A 7,754-nucleotide genomic window follows, 5' to 3' on the forward strand; every position below is an offset into this window, starting at 1 on the left:
TACAAAAGATAGAAGATATAGAGAAAGTGGCGGCTCTTTTCAGCACGCAAACGGCGTCACTTATGAGCTGTTTTAATGGTGATTACGTGATCAACACCGTTCAAACAGGATGCGAGTATCGTATGAACATTCGACGCACGTTATCGCATAAGGGATAAAAACGAACCCTTGTCGCAGTTGGTAGTAAAGACAAACTAACACATTCGTACACGGCGCAATATGCCATCACAGCCTCTGGAAAAGTGTTGCCTGAGGTTTTCCAGAGTTTACAAGAAACGAATGTTACATTTGCTCCTCGATTCATAGAAGCAGTCAATCGCTTAACCGACTCGTTGAAAAATGTTTGCATTACTTGCTCCAAATCCGGGAAACTGACGAATGCGATTTACAGAACATTTCTTGAGTATGTTTTAAAACCATACGTTTCTGATAAGAAGTTTGTCTAATATCGGATTCCTGGAGTGGACGAATTAACACTACAGTATATGACACAACGTTTATAGATGGCGAAGGTCAGCCGACATGCACAGTAAAAGTAATACCGCCAAACTCCACACCTGTGTGCCAGCCGTGTGATGTTTATTTCTATCGCCAGGTTAAAAGCTTTAATTGCAGGCTTCAGAATTGCAGTGTGCTTCTGGAAACCCAGCGGGAATTGCACAACCGCACGGATGCAATAACTATTCACAGCATAATTCACAACCAACTTTCAGTACCGATTTTTCAGGCAATGATATCGTATGCGTGGTACGCATCAAAATTAATTCTCGAAAAAGACATATTTTTAAATGTAAACTAAGTTTGTTTTCCGCCGACTCTTCGGAAGGAACAGTGTAGCTGCCGAAAGATTGCATTCATTAGATGCTTTTGGTGCCGTGAGTATATTTGTTTCGAATGTTTATGACAAGTACCATCCATCTAGTTGTTCGAAGAAAAGTGAGGAGACGTAACAGTGACTGGAAGAGCCATTGTCAAGTGACCTGGAATAACATTTTAGTTGTTTACTGTCCCAATAGATTTGAGAAATTTATTTGCCAACTTTTTTATTGTAATTCCTTATTGATTTACTTATGTTATTAACCCTCCTATTCCTATCAATTGAGATATGGAAAAATACAAACGAAAAGAATAACATTCGCTAGGTTTCTTCGAGATTCGAACCCGGGTTCTCCGATTCCCAGCCAGTTACCTTGGCCGTTGCGCTATTTTTTTTATTTTTTAGTTTTTTTGATTTTTGGTTTTTTAATTTTTATTTTTTTTATTTTTTACGCTGTCGGCGAAAAGCGTTTACCATGTGGGTACAGATGCGGCTATTGTAAAAGTTTCTTACCTCAATTTCTGGAAAACTTTGCGTTTGCGGACCCCATACATGATGATGAAAAATGCTCTATTTAGAATTATCTATCGATCCCTCCAATTTTGAGTCGATTGCTCGTCATAAACTTTAGGGATGATTTCTCAAAATTGCGGGGGTGTTGGCCAAAAATATCTTAGAGTCCTTCGTTTAAGATTATACACAAGCGACCTGCCAAATTTGAGCTGAATCGGTTGGCCGTGTCTGAGGGCTTCCCCTTGTTAGTTGACATGTATTTCTTTCACAAAATGATAACGTTCTCGGCCCATAAGTTACCGGTTTCCGATGACGGTAAGGTCGGCGTTAAAAAGTGTACTTCCAACAAATAAGTCAAACAGAATTAGTAAAATTTGCTACAGACACGAGACGCCTGCCTAGAAACATCGTGCAAAATCGCGTAGTTGTCGCAAATATTCGGAAAGTAAGGAACGACCGGTCGCGAAACGGGAAGCACAGTAAAAATCCGATGACGTTTTGCACAGGTGTGTTGGGTAGTGTCTCTAGTACGCCCGTCGATCGCGTTACGTCGTTCTTTTTAGTTCTGAGCACACAGGGAGCACATAAAGATACCTAGAACAATTGTGTCTCCCGCAAAGTACGAGGGCCTGGTGAGAATTTTCGTCTGAAGTATGCAGCTAACATTACATAACTGTCGTGCGTTTTCTTCTTCAAGAGAATTCTCAGCCGCATTCTGCAGGGGCAATGAAGATGATCCTGCATCATTTTCAACTGGAAACGTTTGATTTCCCACAATACAGCCCGTAATTGTCTCCCTTTGAGTTTCATCTCTGCTCACATGAATCGCTGGCTTTGAAGACAACATTTTGGCATAGACAACGAGCTGTAGGCTAGCGTAGAGAATTGGCGGATTGCACTGGCGACTGCCTTCTATAACGAGGGTATTGGGAAGTTGGTACAACGCTACGACAAACGTCTAAGTCGGATTGGCGACTATGGAGATAAGTAGGTGGAAGTTGTAGCTAACTGTTGCAAATGAACCAGTTTTGATTTTCACTGTGGTTTCCATTTCGCGACCTATCGTTTCTTGGTTTCCGAATAGCCCTTGTAAATACTAAACTAAAATAAATTGTGAATAACTTTGGTTATAGACGGAAAGTTTATCGGCAAACAGACACTGACCTCAATCGATGTTCTTTTCGCTTACATTTAGAGTACGTTATCCGCTTTATTACATGTAAACAACTGCAGTGAAAAGAGAAGTTACAGAATGAAATCGAAAGCACAGCTCACAGATTATAGTTCGATTATATTACACGAAACATTATTAAAAATTTGTTGTGGCTAAAATATATCATCATATACATTTTAAAATGGCAGAAATTCAAACACTCTATAACAACGTAAGAGTCAATGATGTTCGTGTAGCCCCACTCTTTTTGTAGAAAGAATATTTCTTCGAATAACAAGTGATGCAAAATAAAATGTCGGCTAGACAAGCATTCGATGATTATGGAAAATAGGTCTCCAAGAGAAGATAGGAAGGATACTCGTCAAAACGTTGCGACACCGCGACGCCATGACTCGGCTGATAATCCGTGATGACTTCATCAACATACCTTCCTTTACCCCCACAGAGAAAACGCTACTCTTATTTATGACATGGAGGGCACATCTTGTTCACATCTTTGTGTAACACAATTTACACAAAACTTCAAACAACTGAGAGCACAGTGCTCCAGTAAACACATTCTCCGAGCAACTGAAGTGTATGTAACTAATTACTGTTTCCCCCTCCCCCCATAGTGCCAGTATATATTGTAATAGGGAAATAATCCCGGAAATGCAAACGTATTTGAGAGGTTTCACTTCGCTAACGAAGAATTATCGGTACGATGTAAAGTCAGACAAATGTTGTGATACTACTGTCGCATATCGCTATGTGATATCTATTCATTTCATAACCACTATTTTGCCATTATTTGGACTGTGTGCTGGAAGAGAAAGTTTCGCATCCTGCTGGCGTTTTCAGGTTAGGATTCTGGTCCTTTTGTTGGCCGAGACCACGTCGATAAATCTCTTTGTGTCAACCACGCCTTCTTGCGGAAAGGCTGACCATGGTATAAGTTGGGGCAGCGCACGCCACCACCTTTATGTGTGGGCGAGCGGCACCAGTCTGGGCAGTGGACGTCGCGCCTGCCTTGCCACCTGCTGGAGGTAAATTGAGTGCCATGATCTAACTCAAGTTAAAATCTTCGAGGTTGTTAGGACGCGCCATATTTCCTTCTAAAATAATCGACATTTCGACCCCTCTGCTGGGATCTTCTTCAGGATGTTTCGGTGTTCACTATTGCTAGAACACTGTCAGAGACCAATGTTGCGTTCTCTTCTAAAGATGAGTTTTCAGGCGGCTGTGCTAGAGAAGTGGGAGTATCGGTTAAAATTCATGTGGCTACCATTGGTGGGCCATCGTCATAGGCGAATATTCCATCGCTGATGCAGAAGAAGGGGCATTATTAGCTAAATTCTTATGGATGCTACTGATGGCCCATCGTCATTGGATAAAAAGGCACTTTTCCACATTTACGCTGGAGAAGGGTTGTTGGCTGAAATCCCTCCTACTGCTATGGGTTGGCCATCCGAAACGGACAGAGCAAGAGAGAGGGAATGCTTGCCCAAAATATTATTGTCCGCCGGGGTAACTTTAATAACGTACGTGAGCGGGCTAAGGAAACTAACATTTATGGAAGAGAAGTCGGAGAAGCGGTTGAAATTTACAAGAATGGATGCAATTTCAGTAGAGAGGACGGCAATAGGCTTCCGGCATCGTGGCTCTACGCCACTAGGAAGTGAATATGCGGCCTCGGTGTGCACGCAATACAAACAACGCGCTGCACGCGCTGCAAGTGACCTCGGCAGACAATAAAATTTTGGACGTTCATTTACTGATATACTAGCTGCAAAGACGCCAGTGAAACCTAAATACTTACATATATATACTAAGATAGTATCTGTTCTTTCGGACATATCCGAAAGAACAGATACCATCTTAGTACATATATAGTTAAGGCTCACCGGCCACTTGACCATCTTCTTCTTCTGTGCGAATGCACAAACAGTGCCCGAACTCTTACGGGAATCGGCAGCGCGCCGCGAGTAATGAGTATAATGGGCGGGGGCACTACGAATGTAGTGCGGGACAATACGTTGAGAATGTGAGTTTCGCGGGAGGCGTGCCAGAGATAAATCCCTGCAGTCGCGCTATCCTTTGTGTCCTCGGTGGCTCAGATGGATAGAGCGTCTGCCATGTAAGCAGGAGATCCCGGGTTCGAGTCCCGGTCGGGGCACACATTTTCATTTGTCCCCGTTGACGTATGTCAACGCCTGTAAGCAGCTAAGGGTGTTCATTTCACTGTAATTTCATTCTAAATACTTGCCATGTAGCAGATGGACTTCCAAATCGACCACCGAGCTATCGGAAAATATACTAAAGAACTCCCGCGAAATCGATTTGAGGAAGCACGTAATCGAAATGGAGGGTGGCTGAATCAACAGTGACCTTCCAACTTATCCCAACAATGACGATGTTTCATACTGATCTCAATGGCAGCTCGTGGTCACACGTTGTCCCTTACCTCGCAAAACAGCTCGTTTGCAGATCCAACGGCACTATCCCGGCTGGGTATCGTGTCGATCTAAGCTCGGATGACAGATACAGGTACGCCATTCAATGCTGCTTAACTCGGCCCAAGAGTTTCTCAAGAGTAGTGGCTGACGAATGGTAGTGTGCCTCTCTCGCGGCTACGAGTGGCCAGAAGGCTTTCAGTGCTTGGCAGATCTGTGTAACGTACGAGCTAGGGCAGCTGTGAAATATTCTCTGTATCTTTCGCTAGCTTGTTGAAAGATGACGTCATGGAAGCCTCAGAATTAGGTCCCAGCCACCAGCCTCAACATGCTAGAGATGACGAATGTTGTCTGCTAATGTTCATTCATCTCGCAGCCTATACACAGTCGGATGCGTCCATCAGAACCGTGACATGGTATACCTGAAGAAGCCTGTCGCGTCAACGAATTTCAGACAGTTATAACGAGTAGAACCGGTATTACAGGGTACAAGCTGTCTGTTAAGTGTGACTGTCGACTTAGGTGACAATCTGTCAAAAGCCTGAATAACCACCTTTTGCAGAGTGGACCGTTGCGAGATCTGCAGGAAGAGAGTCAATGAGATTCTGGAATGTACCAACTGGGATCTGAGCCACGTTGACTCCAGTACTGTTGCCGACTGAGCTAGCTTTCTCGTTTGAGGATTCAGGGCGCAAACAGCCCGTTCGAGGTGGTCCCATAGAGCCATGATTGAGTTTAAATCCGGGGAGTTTACTGGCCATGGTAGTACAGTAAACTCATTCTGGTGTTCTTCCAACCACGCACGTACACTGCGAGCTGTGTGACATGTGGCATCGTCCTGCTGGTAGATGCCACTGTTCCGAGGAAAAGTAAAGTGCATGTAAGGGTTGATATGGACCCAGTGATAGATGCATACTTGCGTTGATCCATTTTGCCTACCAGAATGACAAAATCACCCACGGTATGCCACGAGAGCATTCCCCAAAGTGAGTGGGACGGTGATAGATTGTCACAGATCTTGGGCCGCGCTCGAGGCCCTGCTACCACGCCGCCTCGCGAGGAGGCGACATAATCTCGACTCTGTGGATTGAAGGAACATGCACTGCCTGGCTCAATCGCCTCTGGGTCTCACCTATCAGCAGTGCTCTATGTGGCGCCGAACGAGTAATGTCTGCACTACCGCGTCTGTTGTTGTTATGAGTTGAGGGGAGATCCCGTGGGGGATGTGCGGTGGCGCTTCGGTAGTCACCGAGTGAGTTAGCTCAGTGGTTAGCACAATGGACTCGCATTCGGGGAGAAGATGGTTCAAACCCTCATCCGGCCATCCAGATTTAAGTTTTCCGCGATTTCCCTAAAATCGCTTGAAGCAAATGTTGGGATGGTTCGTTTGGAAGGGCACGGCCGATTTCCTTCTCCGTCCTTCCCTAATCCGGACTCGAGCTCCGCTACTAATGACATTGTTGTCGACGGGACATTAAGCACTAATAATCTCCTCCTCCTCCTCCTCCTCCTCCTCCGTCTTCTCCTTCTGCTCTGGCAGTTGCACGCATGGCGCCGTTCCTTGGCCAACGTAGTACAGCTTGCAGCGGAATAACCGTTATAGCCATCCATAGTGGACAACTTTCTGGTGTGGCCTATTTATAGAGGTACTGCATACCAGCGATTAGAAGCACCAGACGGAGTTGTCAGCTGCTCCCGATGTTAGTCGCCAACTGTGGATGCTTCCGAGATATGTTCGCTGATGAAGGTCAAAGAAACACTTGAGCCCATGGTTAGCATCAGGTGTGCACTGAAACAGTTTTTCAGTGGCATTAGCACAAGAGGTTCATTTGTGCTCTGCACGTTCGGGTGTGTATCTGGCTTTGACGTTCCTGAATTTAACCGGCCGTAAGGCTTTTGTTGGTTTGAAAATTTGTTGTTTTAAGAAGAGAGCTTAAACTGTTTGAAATTCATTATATTTTTGTTGTGACAGTACCTTTCAAACTATCTTACTGCGTTGGCTCATTTGTTTTTTCGGTAGTTCATTTTAATTTAAATTAATATGATACTTGAAGAAAGTTACGAAAGATTATAGGTAGCCCCAAACGTCTTGTGGCTCTCTGTCGGCTTGAGTTTAGCTTAGTTGCAAGCCTCAAAATTCTAACTTAAGATAAAGTGTATTTTCCGTTAACAATTTTTCTTTGGCACTCCTGGCCATAAACCTTCAGTGAGTATCAAGTTTTATTACTGGTTCTTAAACTCACCTAATTTAATTTGCTTTTTACTCCAAGACTGGCTGCATAAATGTGAAGCAGGTTGCCTTTTAATTATGTTGAACGATTGTTTGCCACTGTAGGTTTTGCAGTTTTTTAATGTATCTGTGTTTAAGATTCTGCCTGTACCCTACATGCGTTAAAGTATTCTTTGAAGGCAGTTGTTAGCAATGACATAGGGGATCTTTGTTTGGAGGCTATGCCGCTTGTTGCGTGCCAATGTCATTGCCATTTGAAAGCTTTGTAAATTATTCAGACTGCTATTTGTTGTTTATTTACAATTGAACAGTAATATATAATTTATGTTTGTTTCTCTGGGTTTGTGTCCACGGTCCATACGCGACAGAATTGAGCGTGCTAAATTTTTTTTTTGTAGTACGTCTAGGGCTGCTCACTTCTCGGGCCTGGACCATTTTGACGATTGCTGCTGGGTGTTTGCTTTGTGAAGTCCCACGCCTTACCGCCAACGGCCGTCTGTCGATGGAGCGTAAAACGTGATTCATCTGAGAAGGTGACCTGTCCCCACTCAGTGGACGTCCAGTTTGCCGTACGGGAGTGTTACAAAC

The 7,754-nt window shown here is 44.1% G+C and overlaps 1 non-coding gene across 1 annotated transcript; it reads left to right on the forward strand.

Annotated features, from left to right (window-relative positions):
• The first annotated feature begins 4,585 nt into the window (after window positions 1-4,585).
• On the forward strand, window positions 4,586-4,659 carry Trnat-ugu (transfer RNA threonine (anticodon UGU)). Its single transcript has one exon. It is a non-coding gene; the product is annotated as a tRNA-Thr (tRNA).
• Window positions 4,660-7,754: the final 3,095 nt, after the last annotated feature.

This window comes from Schistocerca serialis, chromosome 8 (genome assembly GCF_023864345.2).
Source record: "Schistocerca serialis cubense isolate TAMUIC-IGC-003099 chromosome 8, iqSchSeri2.2, whole genome shotgun sequence".
In the NCBI taxonomy this organism is placed as follows: domain Eukaryota; kingdom Metazoa; phylum Arthropoda; class Insecta; order Orthoptera; family Acrididae; genus Schistocerca; species Schistocerca serialis.